This window comes from Pinus tabuliformis, chromosome 5_2 (assembly GCF_031772625.1).
Source record: "Pinus tabuliformis cultivar Carrire ecotype Pingquan chromosome 5_2, CPIR1, whole genome shotgun sequence".
NCBI classification, from domain to species: Eukaryota; Viridiplantae; Streptophyta; class Pinopsida; order Pinales; family Pinaceae; genus Pinus; species Pinus tabuliformis.
The window spans coordinates 744,518,262-744,538,730 of record NC_142306.1 but is presented as its reverse complement, the minus strand read 5'-3'; positions in this window follow the sequence as shown (position 1 = coordinate 744,538,730).

Below are 20,469 nucleotides of genomic sequence, written 5' to 3'. Positions count from 1 at the left end.
GAATCTTAGACTAAGGCAACTTGACACATTGCAAGGATAAAAATCAACTGTTCAAATTGACATATAGTGGGTTGACATATAGTGGGAGCATGCTTGACCTATTACAATGAAAACTTAAAAATCAACCATCAAATTAACACATAGTGGAGATGAACTTGATTCAATGTAATGGAAACTGAAAAATCAACTATCAAATTGACACATATTGAGATTAGGTTGCTAGTCAAACATTAAGACAACCTTACAACAATAAATAAAAAAACAAAATTAAATCATGACCCCCAAAAAATAATAATTAAAAAATTAAATTAATTATGGCACATGACATAATTCTTTCCTTCTATAGAGAGGACTGTTTATTTGAGACCAAAACTTTTGAAAAGTTTCATTCTAAAATGATTAGTTAAGCTTGTCTTTGAAGATGGGTGAAGTGTTCACCTGAAATGTCGGGCTCTTCAAACAAAATACATAGATTACCAGAAATTTTCAACAACATTAAATTAAATTAAAGTAAAACATTAAAAAAGATAAATTTAAAATTAACACCGACAAAAAAAAATATAGAAAAAGAAAAAGAAAAAAAAAAAAAGAAAAAAAAGAGAAGAGAGAAAATATAAAAAAAATAATAAAAAACTAAAAATAACACAATCAATAAAAATTCAAAAATAATAAATAAATAAATAAATAACATAAAAAAAATAATAAATAAAAATATGTGCATATATATTAAAAATTTATATATATATATATATATATATATATATAATAAAAATAAAATAATTACAAAAATACTTTTAGAATATAAAAATAATAACCTTTTTTTAAATATCTCCATCCCAACTGCCAAGGGGCTGCAAACGAAGGGCCAGGGGTTACACAATCAGCCCACCACCCATACAAATTGGAAGGAGCTCCAATCGAAAAAGATACAAATTGGAAATAATATTACAACTTCTAAATGATTTGACTATGCAAGACAACTCTATGAGCAGGTTCCCAAGGGTGACCCTTCCCCCTTGGTCAACGCTAATACTGAACTCTTCATGGCACAAGAGGTAGATATGAGTATCAGGAAGTTCGGTGTTGGAAAAGCAAAAGACTTAGCTGAACTCCAAGTAGAATATCTAAAGTGGGGCTCAAAGATTCTTGCAGCTCACATTACAAAAATCTCTAACAACACCATACAACAAGGCTCCCAACGGAGTGGACAAATAGTCTGGCTATACCTCTTTTCAAGAGCGGTGACATCAATAATCCCTCCAACTATAGGACCATCATGATAAACCCTTTGTTTGCAAAGCTATTTGAAAGCATGTTAGAAAACAAAATTAGCAAGTGGACAAAAGAAATAGATAAGCGTGCTAAAGGGCAAGCAAGTTTTAGACCTAAACATTCCACAGTTGATCATTGTATAACTTTAAGGCATATCATTGAAAAAGTTTGGGAGAAAAATGAAGAAGTCTTTTGCTGCTTTGTTGATTTCAGAAAATCGTTTGACTCGGTTCCTAGGGTTGAGCTTTGGCACAGAATGGAGGAACTTGGGGTTCCTAAACATTTGAAAGCAGTGGTGCATAGGCTGTATGAAGAGGTGAAAGTCAAAATTAGAACTTCAGCAGGCATTTTTGAAAGTTTTAGAAGTGATATCGGGGTCAAGCAAGGTTGCCCACTGTCTCCTATCCTTTTTGGTTTATATATCGACAAGCTTGAGGAGTGGTTAAATTCACAAGGGGGTGATGGTATCTATTTGGGCAAGTTTGTTATAAGGCTTCTTTTGTATGCAAATGACCTTATTTTGATTGCTAAATCGGCTCTTGGTTTGCAAGAGCACTTAATATCCCTTGAGCATTTTTGTAGAAGTGTGGGGATGCAAGTCAATATCAGCAAAACGAAAGTAGTGGTCTTCTCTAAGAAAAGAAAACATAACCAGCATAAGTTCTACTTTGAAGGCAACATTTTGGAAGAAGTTGCGGATTACAAATACCTCAGAATTGACTTCAACAAAAATCTAAGTTGGAAAGGTTGTAGAAAGAAAAAAACTTTGGTGGGTTGGAAGGCATTTTATGCTTTTCAAAATAGGTGTAGAGAGGCAGAGTTATGGGATTGGAAAACCACTCAAACTCTTTTTGGGCTTCTAGTGATTCTAGTGATTCTCTATGGTTGTGAATTATGGGTCAGCAATACATCCGACATGCAGTGGAGACAAATTGAGAAAATTCAGAAGCATTTGATTACAAACAAATATAAGATTGAAAGTGCAGTTCCTTATGATATCTTGTTAAGTGAAACAAGGACTGCTCCTATTGAAGCAATTGCTATGGTGCGAGTCATAAGGTACGTAAAAAAAATGAGCAAATGGAAGAGGGTAGATGGCCTAAGGTTGTCTTTAATGATAGATTGTGCAAGAGCAAAAAGACTTGGATGCAACAAAATAACAAATGGTTTAGTAAATGGGGTATTTGCTTGAACGCGTGTCCCATAAACAATAAAGAGATAAAAGCTTTTGTTATGGAAAAGTTCCACAAGCGTACTTGGGATAAGGAGTTAGGAAGAAAGAAAAAATACTATATTGAAGTGTTTAATCCCACTCATAGTCATCAACCAAAAGCATACATAGATACCAATATCTCTTAGAGAACCAAAATTCTTATTGCTCAATTAAGGAATAATTCCCATCAACTCTGTTGTGAAACAGGGCGCTAGAAAGGCCAAAGGAAGTGTGGGAGGAAAGAGTATGCATTTTTTGTTCTTCTGAAAAAGTGGAAACAGAAAAACATTTCATTTTAGAATGTGAGGCCTTCAAAGACAATAGGGAAAGTTATGCAGATATGCTAGCAACTAGCTCTTGGGATAATCTATTTAGCGAGGGGTTTGTCGAGAAGATGGGGCATTTATTTTGAAGCTTCACAGAAAATGAGTCGAATACATCAAGCAAATGAAGAAACAATCTGTCCCATATGTTATCTTTAGCCTCATGGACGTTAAAATAATTTCTTTCTTTCTACATCTATCAAGAGGCTGTGAGCCCCGCTCTCTCACTGCGCCTTGGTGGTTGGAATAACGAAATTTTTATATTTATTTTTTTAATATTTTAAATGTATTGTTGTTTCAATTATTTTATGTTTTTTTAATATATATATATATGTATATATAATTTTATTATTCTAATATTTTTTTTTAACAATTTTGATTTTATTGATTTATAATGCCTTAATTTTTTTCTCCATATATTTTTTGTTTTGTTTTTTTTTCAAGTATTTGTTTTAAATGTTTTTATTTTTATTTTTAAATTTTTATTTTAAACAATTCAATTTTAATTTGATACTTTGATTTATTTTTTATAGTTGTTTTTTAAATAATATTTTTTTATTTTGTTATTTTTACTTAAAATTCCTTGTGAATCATTATTTTTGAAAAAAAAAAAAAAACAAATGCTATGATCTTTAGACATAAAATTCTTAAAAATTTCATTAAATTGCTATTTTTTCAATTTTTTTGGGTGCAATTTTTCAATGAAAATTCTTTATTTGACATGTCATTTTTAGCAAAGTGTATTTTTTTAATTATATCTATATTCAAAATGTATATTTTTTTGTGAAATGTTTAAAATTATTATCTTTTTAGTGACAATTATTTTATGTGCATTGAAGTATTTTTTTTTCCCCTGGAAAAATCGTAATTTTATTAATAATAACAAAATTACATTTTGTAGATGCAAAAGTGCATATGTGAAAAGCAGCCCAAAAGTCTGCAGACATAAACTGAAAAAACCAAGAAGTATAGTACAAATGAGGAGGAAATTATGTCTTCCTCCCCTTCTTCTTCTCTACTTTTCGCCACTCCCCCAGAGCCGGTGAGGATGAAAAAAAAACGAGAGAAGAGTCCCCCAAAATGCAAGGATTATCCTTGTCCGAATCAGTGTGGTCTGGAGAACGCTGTCTTTTAGCACCACTCCTGTCCTCTAAATCTAGTATCTTCTCCGCCAGAGAGTCCATCGCTACCTGACCTGTAATTTTTCCGGAATCTGGGGACTTATGTTCCTGATTGTTTACCATAGGGGTGGCTGCCGCGGCATCCTCCCCAATAGGATCATCATGCTGATCAGGTGGGGGGTTAACTGCCTCCTCGTCCTCTGTTTCTTCTGCTGGATTCACTGTGCATTGCCAGCCTCTTGGTTTATGAACTTGTTTCTTGTTCCTTATGTTTTCTCTTTTGTTTTGTGGACAATGATTACAGAGGTGTCCTGTTTGTTGATAGCCTCGACATTTGAAGCTCGTTTTTTCATAATCAAGTGGTTGTTTCCACTGAGTGTTGTTATGGATCAGAATTATACTGTCAGGTAGCCCTTGACTAAGATCAACCTCCACACATATTCTAGCAAATGTATGAATGCATCTTGCAATTCTTTCCACGTCTTGCGTGATGTATGTACCTATAGCATTTCCCATTGCTGCAAATACATCAGGAAACCAGAAGTGTAATGGGAGGTTGTGAAGCCTGACCCAAACTGGCATTTTGGAAACCACCATAGAGGAGGGGTCAAAACCCGGGAACCAGGGGGTTATGAAGAGTCCAACATTGCCCCAGAACCATGGCCCCTCATGGAGGGCATATTCTTTCTCCTTAACCGTGTCGAATTTGACAATAAAGAAACCCTTGGAGCACAAAAGGATGTCACAATTTGTAGTCCATGTGGAGATGATCCATTGTCTTAATGCATCTGTTTTAGGCCAAAAACCGTTGAATCTACATATGACAGCCAAGGAAGAATAATCAGAATGAACTTTGTTTACCTCAGGCAAATCAATATGCAATGCTGGAGTCTACGATCTTTGCTCCACAATGTAGGGTCCAGGTAGATCTTGTGTTGGTGTTGGCTTGTTAGTGGCTTTCCCCTTCCCTTTGACAGCATCTTTGAAAGAGCCCATGCCTTTTGAGCAGGACCCAAATCTTCTTCCTCTCAGCCTTGTGCTTAGAATGATGGTTGTGTCTCGCACAATGCCATAGCTCTGTACTGTGAAATTATCCTGTAGAATTTTACCTGCATGTATCAAGCTTAGCAGGTTTTCTAGGGTGCCTAAATCTGCTTGTATTTCATCTTTTATATTTTTTATCAGCATTCCTGTCCAGATTTGCTTGTAGATAGTATTTCTTGATAGGGTTCTGATGAAAACTTGTGTCCGTTCCTGTTCTGGGTCCTTGAGGGCTAGCTTTGATTTTTTACCCCCTGTAACTACTGTTATTTGGGTCACAAAAGCATAATGGGGAGCAGGTGGTCCGAGGTTATTTCTCCTTTGCTCAAGTAAAATATCCACAGGTCCTGTTCGTAACAGGGGAATCCTGTCCTTTGGACGTATGTCAAATTTGGAGGGGATGAACCAGGACATTGTATTCTTCTTAGCCTTGAGATCTTGTTCCCGCTTCTGTTCAGAGGTGTACAAGGGGATATCCAAACCCTTGAACCGCGAACCAATGCTCATACCCCATCCCTGTTTATCAGACTTTCCTTTCAAAAAATTCCAGAGGATAACAATTCGGTCTTCCCTCCCCAATAAGGCTCTCGAAACAGCATCCAGATGAGAATAATCCCCAACACATTGATACTGCAGAAAGAAAATGCATTCGTATTTCCCCACTACTAAGAGAAGACACACCCGGGGAAAGTTTGATACAAGACACCAGCAAAGGAAAAAACGTGGAAAGAAGATTACCCACGCACCAGCAGCTTCGCCATTTCTTGTCGCCCACAACAACAGGTAAAAAACTTCTTCCGTAGCAATGGGCTCGAATCTTTGAGTAACAGCAAGAATGCCATTCGCAGTCTTTTGTCTGTCCACCAGGCAAGGTTCCATACTCACGCGCTCCCCTATTTCATGTGAAAAACTTTGAGCAGAATGCCATATTTCCAAGAAAATCTCCGCCAGAGAAGTCATTCTATGGCCGTTGAAGCGGTTTTTCTTTTGAGAAATCTCAGTGCCCGGAAACCCCCGGCCACCATAGTCCGCAGCAGTGGATGGAGCCCAAGCGATGGGGCCGAACTGCAGGGGGAAGGAGCGTGAAAACCAAACGGGAGCGAGCACCATTTTTCTCCGTCCTTTAAACTCTGTGCATTGAAGTATTAATTAATGATACATAAATATATAAAAAAATCATAACTTTAAAATATTATTTTTATTATTATTTTTTTTTTAACTTTGCAAACAAATAAGAAATTTCATTACAAAGAAACATTGTAAGGAAAAAAAAAATACAAACTTGAAAAACCCTTAAAAAAACAAACATCTTAGGAAGAAAAAAGAAGAAAAATAAGACAACTTGAAAAATGATTAAATAAACAACATTTAAAAAAATTGCGCATATTTAAGACAAACAAAGGTGTCAAAATAATATGCTCCAAAAAAAAAAGTTTATGGTGCATCAACACTTTTCAAAATCCGCATGAAAATCACCAACATTAAAAAAAAAAAATCCATACTTAATATATCAGAAAATTTAAAATTTCAAAAATAAACCCCCCCAAAAAAGGGTTGATGTTGTATCAACACTTTTCAAAGTTGGCATGAAAATCACTAACATTTAAAAAAAAATGCATACTTAATACAAGAAAACTTAAAGTTTCAAAAATATGCTTTTAAAAAAGTGTATGCTAAATCATCACTTTTCAAAATCAAATGATTTTTTGCTACCTCTCAAAAAATGAGAACTCTGTTCAATTCCCATTTGATTGGTAACTATGTTTACATCATGGATTACAATAATTCAGAATATCGGAGGCCTTACTCCTACTGGATTTAGTACAAACAAAACAACATAGATAGTAACCATTCAAAGTAGGAAGTCTGAAGATTTATGGCCCAAAAGGCCTAGAACTGTCCAAAAAATAAAAAGATGTCCCAAAATCATAATTTAACTAGCCATGTTACTTGAATCCAGGTTGTTATGTGCGCCACCTCCAAAACGTCGAAAAACTTCATTAACATGTGATTCCATATGAGCCATCCTCCCTTTAAATACATCCATCTGCTCCTGAAGTCGCTTTTAACCTCTACAAAGGTAGATTTGCCTGTCCAAGATGTGCCATTGATTGTATTGTATGTCCTACAAGAAACTCATTACCTCATTATGATCATGCTGCCTGTCTCTTACTTGTTGCTCCATTGTCACTGTCACTACTCGGATTTAGGCCTCGAAAGAGTCAAAGGGCAATGGAAGGTTCACATGCCTTAGCGAGGATCATTCCATTGAACCATACCTTCCTCCTCATCAAGTTGAGTTTCCGGGCGAGCAACTCCCTGCCCACGGCAGCCCACCCCCTGTTTGGGCCTCCCTCTTTGCCTAAGCATCACAAGATCCCAAGGTGTTCTCTGATATCCCTATGGTAAATGTTAAGAATTGACTACATAAAGTATGCTATATCACCCATTTGTAACAACAACAAAGAACACTTCACTAGTGGCCGCAGACTACATTGACCAATTCTACAAACCTCCCGAACAAGCCATCCGCCACCACTCTCACTGTTGAATTTGCGACGTGAACGAGTTATGACATTAATAATCTCTTGCAACAAACTTACCCAACACACAACGTCCTGAATGAAAGGAATAAACCTCTAGACCAAACCACATCCCCCACCAACTAGCACATTACATTTCCAAACACCAGTTAGATAATAGAATAATTCTTGCCTCCTAGAAACATACAAAAAACTTGAAAACAACACCCAACTCTCCCAGGAATAAAACCAACCACAGTGAGAGGACCCCCACGTCCTCCGGCAAGGCACACAATTCCCTACGGCCTCCACCCAACTATCCTCACTCCCCCAACAAAACAAATACCACTATAATTGAGCATCAACATAAAAAGACAAGGTAAGTAGACAAAACTGGGGGGGGGGTTACTTCCTAAAAGCTCCAATTGAACGAAGTCCTAAAGCCACCAATGACCCTTCTGTCAAACCTTCCCACCAATGCTACATTCACCAAAGGAGAATGTGAGTCAGGATCCCAGGTCACATGTTGCTCAGACTTGGAGTTCCACACAACACCATTCTTCTTTCTAGCGCAATTGTTCGCCAACACCTACCAAGAGAAAATGGAAAGCCAAACAACATTGCCTCTCTTCTCCTCTGAAATTGCAGTTCTATAAATGCTCCGCTCCTTCATCTCCCACCCTAGACAAATGGCTTGCAACGACCATCCCGATTCACTTATACACCAATTAATCTCAAGAACGTTCGCCTTCCCAACACAACATTGGGATTTCATTACTTGCCGCCCATACATTAATGACGCGTTAGATGCACATTAACACCCTGACTTGGGGGCTCCAGATGTTCGATTTCCACCCCAAGCGGGGATTTGTTTTTTGTTTTAGTTTATAATTTTCAATCTCTCTCTCTCTTTTTTTAATTTGTTTTTTCTTAATGTCTGATTTTTTTTTCCTATGAGTCATTTTTTGAATATTCTATACTTGTTTTTTTTCTTTTGTTTTTTTGTTATTATTATTATTTTTTTGTTTTTAATCTTTATTTTATTTTCATTTTTTTTGTTTGGTTTGGTTTTCGTTTTTAATTATTTATCTATTTTTTGAAATTAAAAAAAATTGTACATTTTGTTTTTTTATTTATTTTTTAACATTAACAGATTGATCTCACTATGTGCTAACTTGTTAATTGGTTTTTAAGTTTTAGTTACAATGGATCAAGTCCGTCCCCACTATGTGTCGATTCATAGTTGATTTTTAAAATTTCATTGCAATGGGTCAAGTCCACCCCCACTGCATGTCAATTTGATGGTTGATTTTTAAATTTTGCTTGCAATGCGTCACGTTGTCTTAGGTTAAGATACTTAAAGAGCTATATTTTTAGCGTTTAATTTTTTTTACTATTGGTATAATGACTCTTTGATTTACGTATTCATTTTTTAGGATTTTTTTAATCATAATATTTGGTTTTAATTCAATAATTGTTTTTTTTTTTTTTTTTTTTTTTTTTTTTTTAATTTAAGGTTTTTTGGAATCATGATATTTTACCTTTGACACCATGGTCGAAAAATGTCATAATTTTAAGGTTTTTCGAGTCCTGATATTTATTTTCAACACCATGGTTGAAAATTGTTGGAATTTTATGGCTTTTTATAGACATGATGTTTTATATATAATGTCATGCTTGAAAATTGTTGAAATTTTAAGGATTTTGGAGTCATTATATTTTACCTTTAACACCATTGCTAAAAAATGTTGCTCCAACATCAACACTTTTTTGTTTTCGAGGTGTTTTTTGCACAAAAAAAATTGGTTTTTACTGCCATTTTTTAAAAAATGTTGAAAATTTACCTTCAAAAAAATTGTTGTTCTAGTATCAACCTTTTTGTTTTCAAGCTCTCTTTTCATGCTTTTGGAGTTTTCGTGGCTAGAGTTCTTGTTTTGAGGTCATAGTTCTCATTTTGTTGGTAACTTTGTTTGAAGGTGTCCCAAGTTTGTCATCTCAAATCCTTTCTTCGACTCTTTCTTAGATGCAATATAGTTTTCATTATTCCCTATTATTAACAGATCATCTACATATACCACAAGATAAACAACAATTTTGTCAACTTTCTTGACAAATAGAGTTGCATCATCAAGATTAAAGTGTTTGAAATTTAAGAAATGAAGACTTTTTCTTTCAAGTCTCCATTCAAGAAAGTAGTCTTCACATCCATTTGATGGAATTTCCATCCATTATGAGCTACTAAGGCAAGGAGAGTCCCGTTGGTGGCCAATTTTGGTATAGGGGCAAAGACATTTTCATAATCGAAACCTTCTTTAGGAGCAAATCCTTTTGCCACGAGCCTTGCTTTATGCTTGTCAAGTGATCCATCTGATTTATACTTGTTCTTGTAGACCCACTCATAACCAATTGGTTTGGTTCCAAATGGAGTGTCCACCAGCTTCCATGTTCCATTATTTATGAGAGCATTATACTCCTACATTACTTCTTTCCATTCATCACAAGAAATAGATTCTTTAAAGGACTTTGGTTCAAAACTAGTAGACAAATTCAATTCAAAATTATATAAAACATCCATATCATTCACTGAATTAAATTCATCCACATCACCTCCATTTTGTTTGGTGGAACTCCTAGTTCCTGTATTTCCAACCTCATTAGGATCAACACTTTCAAGTGTTTTGGTGAGCCATTTTGGGTGACCTTTTTGAGATGGTATAGGTTGCTTTGTTGATTGAGATGGGGTTGCATCAAGATTTAACTTTCTAATCCTCTCAATCACATCACTCAAAAGGTTTTCTTGATTTGAAGGTGTTGGAAATGCTGAGGAGTGGTGAATCAGTCTTTCATAAATTTCAATAATTAAAGATCACATAGCATTAACCAATAACATCAACTTTACATTTTTGAAAAACATCGTTGAGCAAACCATATTTAAGGTATTCCTATTCATTCTTTCAACTACACCATTTTGTTGAGAATTGTATGGAATAATTGTTTGATGTTGAATCCCATGTTTTCCAAGATATTTTTCAAATTCATTAAAAGTATATTCTTTTCCATTATCAATACAAAGGAAGCCAATATGTGATTATTCATTATTTTCAATCCATGCATGAAACTTTTTGAAAGTGTCAAAAGCTTTTGATTTATTTTTCAACAAGTATACCTAACACATCTCGGAGTAGTCATCAAAAAAAGTCATCATATATCTATTTCCATTTGTAGAAGGAATAGGCACAGGGCCACCCAAATCTGAATAAATCAATGCAAGCTTTCTACATGCCTTGAAAGAAGAATCATGAAATTGTTGTTTGCTATTTTTTCCTAGGATACAAGCATCACATTGTTCAATGTCTTGGAATAGTTGGCAAACCAGAACACCATTCCTTTTCAACAAACCCATAATTTTATAATTATAGTGTCCAAATATTACATGGCATAGAATACTGGATGCAATGTACCTTCATTGTATTGAGAAAGGCATGTAGAGTTTTGTGCATGAACAAATGTTCCTTGGAGCTTCAACAATCTTTCCTCTATTCCATTAATGAAAATTGTGTTGTCTAATGCAATTTTTACCTCTATTTTTCCATCAAACATATGAATGGAGTGTCCTCACTACCGAATGTGAATAAGGGATAGTAGGTTTTTCCACAATTCTAGAATGTAGAGTACATCATGCAAAAGAAATTCAAGAACTCTAGTCAATTCAAGCTTGATGGTGCCAAGTTTTGATGGCTTGTGACTTAACTTGCTTATAAAGTATATTGCTCTATCGACAATTTCACTAAGCTTTTCAAAGAAGTATTTTTGAAAGGTCATATGGCAAGTTGCACTTGTGTCAAGTAGCCATGCATATTTCCAAGAAGCAAATGAAGTATCAAACAAATCTTCATTTACTCCAATATTGCACTGGGAAACAATGTGAGGAGTAGATTCAAGTGATTTAGCTTTTGCTAGATCTATTGTTTTATCTTTGTCTTCTTTCTTGATTCTTTCCCAAGGGATTCCACATGTGGATGCATCATGTCTATCTCTATCATAGCTAATGTAGTGGAGATAAGACCTTTCTCCTTGAAGGTGTTTACTCTCCCTGTCTTTGTGATTCTTCCTTCCATGCCCTCTTCTACTGCCTCTTCCTTTAAAAGAATCTTGTGATTGATTCTTCTCTTTCTATGCAAGGCACATTTCTTCTTTAGGGGACTAAGAAGTTGTCTTCCTCTTCCCAAAATCTTTCTCCCATCCTGCAAACTTCTTCACAAGAGTATCAAAAGTAATGTTTGGCAATGTATCTATATGTTTCTCATTTCAATTAGGGGTTTCAAGATACACTATGCATTTATTTTGTCAAACTAGGGTTAGTAAGATTGCAAGGCACTCCATGTAGTATACACAAGAAGTAAGCTCCTTACCTTATCCTAAATGGCCTAAGTTTATTAAATAGAAAATTATATGGGAGAATGGTTTTAGATGGGAGGATTGTACTAATGATGGCCCACAACTCAACTAGATGGTGCCTCATGCAACCAAATCTTGTTCTTGAGTGGCTACAGTGTCACTGGATAGGCCTAAATCTTGGCAATTCCATAGCACGCCGATTTCACAACATCTGTATTGGAAATACTAAGAGGGGGGTGAATCGATATTTCTTACTTCAATTAGTATTTTTAAATTTTCAAAGAATTAAACATTATTAGCATTAGCTAAAAATAAACAATAATTAACATCATTAAACAATGGACATAATCACAACAGTAGACACCAATGATTTTAGGTGGAAACCCTTCTAGTAGAAAAACCACCAAACACTTTTTAATATTTATCTTCAATAAATACATCAATAAAAAGCTCCAACTTCCATAATTTTCAGCTACAACTAAGGGAGGCTGCAACTGAAAAGACACTCCAACGTACAGGTTTACAGGGTCTGACCTGAAGGATGCTCCAATATCTTGATTCAACAACTACCACTGGATGGATGCTCCAATGCCCTGCACAAGCTCCAACTTGCCTGAGCACCACCCTGCCACCCTGCTCAACAAGATGCCACTTACTTTGAAGGCTCCAACCTTTAGGCTCACCACGAAGGACGACATTTCATATATTTTCAGTCTGGATCCCTCTATTCTCATTAAACAAATAACATCAAAATGATTTATTGGCTTTTATCAGTGTGTAACACTGGCATAAAGTCGTCAACATCAACAACAACTTCTTGAGTTCAAACAATCAAACCATAGCTTTCAATATCAAATGTCATAAGAAATTATACCTATGTTTAATCTGTACATCAAAACCTAACATCTATCAACTCTACTTCTGAACCAAACCCTAGCTGGATAACCTCAACAATTATGTCTTCTCTATACATCATCAGCATCTCAACCTATAGAAAAAGTCCTGCTCAAACAATGTAACTTTTGATCTCTGACAACATGAAACAGTTTTCATATCTCATTGCTGTCATAAATATTATCTCAAGCATTGCTATCAAGATTCTCTACCATATTAACAAGAGAGTCATTATGCGATGCATCAAGAGTTACTATCAACAAGAGTTAATGTTATATCATTGTCTTCCCATGAAATTACTGTCAACAAGGTCATTTCCATTGTCATATGACGGCCACTGTCACTGTCATATGAGCACCACAACATACATCAAAGTTACTTTCCATATACATTCAAGTCACTATCAATGAAATCAGTGTCAAATATCAAAGTGTCATCAAAGTCACTGTTATGCAACAAGGTCATAGTCATACTTCCGAGTTGCACTGTTATCCAACATGATCACTGTCATATAGATTACACTGTTGCAAGCTCACTGTCATGTAAAAGATTATTGATATACAAAGTTCATTCACTACTATATCAAAGTTACTGGCATACATGACATTACTATCAAGCAAGCACATATCACTGCCAACCTTTGTTGTCTTTTCTCACTGTCATACTTCAATCATATAAACCACAACCAACATATAATACTAATCATTTCCATATGCTCCATATATCAAATTGCACTATTTTTGATATGCCAAGTTTACTATCTTATCAAAGGTTTATGTCCGAAGCACCGTCAACATTCACTCTTATTCATCATAGTTTTGTGCACACAATGCAATGCTTCAAAGAATTTCATAGGTATGCTAGATTCTAGAATGTTTCAGAGATACAATGAAATTTTGCAGTTCTTCAAAAGGCATTGGGTCTATATCAAGGTGCAGGAGTTATTTGACTGTCTATTAGTCCTTCTCTCTCTTAAACATATAATTGACATTGGACCAAATAAAATCAAACTACAGAGCTGAGATTTAACGTTATTCAGATAAGAGTTTTCATAAAATAGTTTTCAAAACACCACTTCATATGCTATCTTTTCAGGCAAGTGACCCATAGGAATATCATGGTGTATCAATAAGGATGGTTAATAAATTCTTGAACCGTGCAAGTATTAACTTCAGATCTATGATGTATCACAACTTCAATTGACCAATCAAAAATTTCATTTGTTACGTATGTTCCAACGTTGATAAAATATCACATGATTGGGCTATTTCAACACCAAATTCTTATCATAGAGCCACAAAACTAGCGTAAGAGAAAAATTGGAATTCAGGATTCATTTTTTTGGATAGATTGATCCTTAATTGAGTAATAATAATCCATGTAATCCTTCATAGAAACCTTAGAAAATGATAAAATAATTAATTTTCTCAAATCATATATATTGGTGGACTCAAGCATAGGTATTTAAGATTGTATTGATTTGAGTTTAGAGGCAATACTCAACAGTCTTAGATGTATTGGATATTTGAGACAACCACAAAATATTCAAAAGTATACAACAAGAACTCACTCTAAGGTTTCAGTAAATGTTCAAATATAGTTCTAGACTTCGCTCATATAATCTTGTTCCATGCTTGATTGCTAAATGTGAGAGAGTTCCCTTCTTTCTATGCAAGGCCACAAGCATATTAATATTAGTCCACTGTCATATATCTTAGATATGCATTGAACGCTCACATACTGTCCTTATATTTGGTGCGAATTAGGTGGAAAAAAATCAATGCCCAAGAATATGCCACAAGAGAAGCCTGGAACCTGCATCAAAATGGTTCAATCAACGAATAAGACTACAGACTGAGCTGAATAGGTGACTCTCATATTGGCCATAGAACAAACCTAGAATTATTTCAGATCTTTGCAAATCATAATGGGAAGGTTGAACCACCATTTTGTGCCCAATGAAAAAACAAATCAAATAATATCACAGAACAAACGAATATCCAAATAAAATTAGCCATGTTTCTATCTTGCGTGACTGCTCCAGGTTAAAGAACGACTTCTAAAAAGGATCAACGTTAAAGCTTGCATTTTAAAGAGGGATGGGTGCCCCTTTTATATTCGTTGTGGAAGGTTCTAGGAGGGTTCGAAACGACCTGATTTGCCTAGAGCCAACTCAAATACAATTTTAAGTTTCAAATTTTGGAGCCAAGATGCATGAGGTCGACTCGTGCAAATAGGAGGGAAATTGGTATTTGAAATTTGAAATTTTATTTTCGGGCCAAAAATTTTCTTCCATTTGAATTTTGAAATATTAATTAGATTTACCTTTCATGAAATGTGAAATAGATGAGTTAATAAAATATTGTCACATCATTTCCCTTTGATATTTTTGACCATTAGTGTTAAAAATAGCAACAAGAAATTCTAATTTAATTTGTCTTTGAATTAAACTAGGAATTTAATCAAAATTCTATTCTCATAGCAACTTGTAATAGCTAACTAAGTTAATTTGACATAGTTGGTTTAGGAAATTTGAGTTGGAAGTCTGTCTAGAGTCATGTAGAGCGATCCCTAAATTTTAGGGGCCTAGGTTGAGTTTGTTTGAGTTATAATTAATCAACTCAGTCTAATTGAGTTATAGTCAGTTAAACTAGTTCTCGCTGTTGGAGGAACTAGTAGAAGGTCTAGTAGTGGGGACAAGCGCTAGTGCAGCTTCATTGCTCCACCAGTTAATTGAGGATTCACTCATAAATAACTCATGCATGTCAGTTTAGAGGGGAGTGAAGGGCTTTTTTTTTCCGGGGAGGCTTTGCAACTTGATCTAGGGTTGGCATTAGGGTTTGACGTTGGGTACCATGGCGGGAGGCGCAGGGGGGAGTGTTGCTCCCTCCTACAGTCAAGCAGTCACGGATAGAAGCAAGGACGCTGGAAAGCAACGTTTCAAGAAACCTCTGGAGAAGACAACAGAGGCAAGTAACACGGAAATATTGGGAAGAAATAGACCTCATGAACAGGAAGGGGATCAGTAGGAAGCTAGTAAGGAGAAGGAGAAAGGGGGTAGCAGTCAAAAAACCACTTCTATAAGGACAACTGGGGTATGCAAACCCAAGTCGAACATCATTCCCTGGGTCATCTTAAGCGACCCAACGCTACAAGCGCATAGGGATCATATGGCGGAATATGCGGTTATATGCAAATTCATGGGGTTATGGCCGACGGAGAGGGCATTGCACATATGGATAAGGAGCCACTGGAAACCAAAGGGAGAAATAAACCTTCATCTGGGATCTAAGGGCTTCTTCATAGTAGTGTTCACAAGCCTAGAGGATAAAGATAGAGTGTTCAAAGGAGGACCATACTTCTACGTGGCTGCAGGCCTCTACATGTAGCCATGGATGATGAACTTTGTCCCAGAACGCAAAACATTCACATTGGTACTGGTATGGATTAGATTATACTCCCTTTCTTTAGATTATTGGCTATCGGAATCTCTGAAAACAATAGGCCAAAAACTAGGGCATTTCCTAAAGATCTCAGATGCGACTCTGAAAGGAAAATACACCTCTTTCGCCCGGATATGTGTGGAAATGGACTTATCTAGAGCACTTCCGGACGTGATAATTTTAGAAGTATATGATGAAGAATGGGTGCAGGTGGTGGACTATGAGCACATCCCATTTAGGTGTCGCAAATGCCATGAACATGGGCATCTATATAGAGACTGCCCAACAAACAATATGGAGAGAAATGTGAAAACAATGGCGGATAAAAATCCCGAGGGTTTCACTAGGGTTGGGGGCAAAGGGAAAGGTGGGAAGCAGCCACAAAAAAAGATCAATGAGGAAAGACAGTCAAGCCACAATAGCTTTAAGATCCTAGAAGAAGAAGATGGAAATAAAGAAACAAACCAGGAAACGAAGAACATTATCACTGAGAAGGAAAGGGATGTTAGCATGGAAGATATCATAGAAAACAGCCAGCAAAAGGAGGATCTGCCAAGCATTATGGAGATAAGTAGGGACCATGAGATGACTCCAAGTGAGGCAGGAACGGAGGACCATGAACTGCAGGAGATTCTAGAAAGGGAAAATCTAGATCTAGAGAAATTTCTGGAACAAGGGATGACCAAAGGAGTGGACTCCCTGCCAAAAGAGGAATATGATAGGGTTCAACAGCTCTTCCTATGGAGATCACAACTGAAGGGCTCTGGAGTCAAAAGAAATCATGAAAGCCAGGAGCATAGAGGGGTCAAAATGATGGAGGAGATACAAGCACAATCTCCAAAGAACCCAGGTAGGAAAAGAGGAAGAAAAAGACAGAAGGAGTTGCTAAACAAATGTGGGAAACTCTTGATCAACTCAGGTAAGATGAAAGATCTTACCAGTTATTCCGTTACAAACCTTTTTTAATGAAGCTCACAACCTGGAATATTAGAGCCATAGTAAATAGAAGGAAACAAATAAATCTCAGTAATAGAATAAAAGAAGAAAACCAGATATGATTTTTATTCAGGAGACAAAATGTTCGATGGATAATATTAGAGAAATTCATAATAAATGGCTAATCAAGTATAAGTATTTAGAGGTTAAAGCAAATAACTCAGCGAGGGAGATTCTTACGCTCTGGGATCCCTAGAAAATTTGGAATCTTGGATGCTAAAGCGTACATGAACTATCTTTCTTTGGTATGTCAACCTTTAGGTGATCAGAAGATATACATGATCACAAATGTCTATGGACCTCAAAAGCTAGAAGATAAAACCAGGCTTCTCACCTCCCTTGAGGAACTAAGAGCAAGACACCCTAGTATGCCCTGGATCGTTGCAGGAGATTTCAATATGATAAGATCTCTTATAGAGAAAAAGGGCGGTATCAGACAGCTAGGCAGAGACTCCATGGCCTTCCAGAACTTCATAAGGAACATGGGGTTAGTGGACACTGAAACAATCAATGGGACCTTCACCTGGAACAACAAGAGGGGAGGGGCTTCACAAGTCGCCTCTAAACTCAATAGATTTATTATTTCAGAGGACCTCTTTCTTTCAGGCCCTGCCATGTCAGCTTCTATTCTTCCCTTTGGAGGTTCAAACCATTGGCATGTATAACTAGAAGCCACTTTTATGGGTACACCAAGAAACAGACCCTTCAGATTTGAAAATGCCTAGCTCTCTCACCCTGAATTCACCAGCAATATTGAAAAATGGTGGAGAGAGGATCTAAACATTCAAGGCACTAGAATGTTCCTGCTCCAACATAAACTTAAACATATCAAATCCAGGCTTAAAGATTAGAACAAAAAGGAATTTGGCAATATATTCAAAGCCAAAAGAGAAGCTGAGTAGAAACTCCAAGAGATCAATCAAATCAACATCACAGATGGTTTTACCGAGGAGCAGAAAAATCTAGCTAACTCTCTGCAGGAAGAATGGGAAGACCGGTGCAGGAAAGAGGAAATTTTCCGGAGACATAAATCAAGGGTGTAGTGGATTAGAGAGGGAGAAAGAAACATGAAGTTCTTTCATAAATCCACCATGGATCATAGGGCACACAACAAAATCACAAAGCTCAAAGATTCTCAAGGGATAGAACTCGTCTCTCACAAAGATATGGAATCTGTCCTTGTTCAACACTTCCTTAGTATAGCAGAGGAGCCTCTGGTGGAGAGATCCAGGTTCATCAACAATTTCACTCAGTACATCCCTCAGCTGGTTACCAGAGAGGACAACCACAATCTTAACAGGCCAATGTCGAAAGAGGAGGTCAGTGAAGTGATTAATGAAATGCAAAATGGAAAAGCTCCAGACTCGGATGGATTCAATGTAGGCTTCTTCAAAGCCTGCTAGAAAACAGTCAAACAGGATATCCTTGAGGTGGTGGAAGACTCAAGAAGATCCAAAAAGGTTTTGAAAGCTCTTAATGCTTCCTTCATTGCTTTAATCCCAAAACAGGAAAAAGCAATGACTCCGGATGGCTTCAGACCCATAGATTTATGTAATGAGGTGTACAAAATTATTTCCAAGGTGATCGCCAATAGACTCTAGCCCCTCTTACCAGCTCTCATCTCAGAGGAGAAAACGGGCAATGTGGAAGGAAGAAAAAGCCTCAATAACATCATCCAAGCTCACGAGGTGGTACACTCTCTCAAAAGCAACAAACAAGTTGGTATGATCATTCAGCTGGACCTAGCGAAAGCCTACGACAAGCTAAGTTGGTCTTATATAAGGGCAGTTCTTAGAGCATATGGCTTCGACCAAAACTGGATAAGATGGGTTATGGCACTAGTTACCACGACCAGTTTTTCCATCCTGCTCAATGGCACTCCTTCAAGAACTTTCACACCCTCCAGAGGTCTCAGACAAGGGGATCCGCTCTCACCCTTCCTCTTTGTTCTCATGATGGAAGGGCTAGGCAGAGCGATTAAAATGGAAAATGCTGAAGGAAGAATCCAAGGTATCAAACTCACCTTGGATGGAGAGGCAAATACTCATCAACAATTTGTGGATGACACAATGTTGCAGGGCATACCCACAGTCAAGGAAGCCAGAGCGATCAAACAAATATTAAATGACTTTGCTATGGCAGCTGGCACAGAGGTAAGTCTCAACAAATCAAAAGTTTTTTTCTTTAACATTGACATTGCTATTCAGAGAAACATCACTAGGATTCTTGGGTTTCAAAGGGACTGGTTACCTTCCAAGTATTTGGGCATACCTCTCACAGATAAGCCTCTAAGCAAGGGAGTATGGGAGCCAATAATAAATAAACTTTAGGACAAGATCAGAAAATGGACATGCAGGTCTTTAAATTTGGCGGGGCGCCTTGTGCTCACATAGGCTGTCTTGCAGGCAATTCCCATTTTCATGTTCTCAGCTCTTCCTGCTCCTAAAGGAGTTCAGCAACAGATCAGGAGCATACAAAGGGATTTTCTATGGGGCAGAGGAGAAGAGAAAAAGAAATGGGCTCTAGTGGCCTGGGACAAGATCTGCAAACCCAAGAGCCATGGTGGTTTGGGGCTTCATGACCCTGAAACCCTCAGCAGAGTTTTGGGAGCTAAACTCTGGTGGAGGTGGATCAAGGAATCGGAAACCCCTTGGGCCAAGCTTTGGAAACAAAAATATGCCAAGAATTGGCAGGAGAAGGATCACATTTGAATGTCAAGGCATATTAAGGGCTCCCACATTTGGAACCTTGCCTGGGAAAATAAAGGTATTGTTCAGCAGCATAGTTTTTGGGAGATCCGAGATGGGAGCCTGGCTTGGTTTTGGGAGGATAATTGGCAACAAGAACCCAAGGATGAATTAGCAGCTCTCAAGCATGATACCGATAACAAAGGTCTACTCATGGTAAATGACTTCTGGGACTAGGTAAGGAACAATGGAAAATGGAGAATTTGGAAGGATCTAGGCCATAGTGAAGAGAGCCCTCTGAAGGCCCAGGCAGACTCTCTTGCTTAGGAGCTAGAACATAGGAGGATTTTGGTATCCTCCTTGCCTGACCAACTAAGATGGGGAAGGAACACCGAAGGAAACTTCAACCTCAAAGAAGCTAAACAGGTAATAACATGGTTTAACTACCAAAACCCTGACCAAGTATGGAAGAATCTTTGGCAAAGCCCCCATTGGATGAAAATAAAGTTATTCATTTAGCTAGTTTATCAAAGGAAAATTTTAAATTGGGAGAATCTCC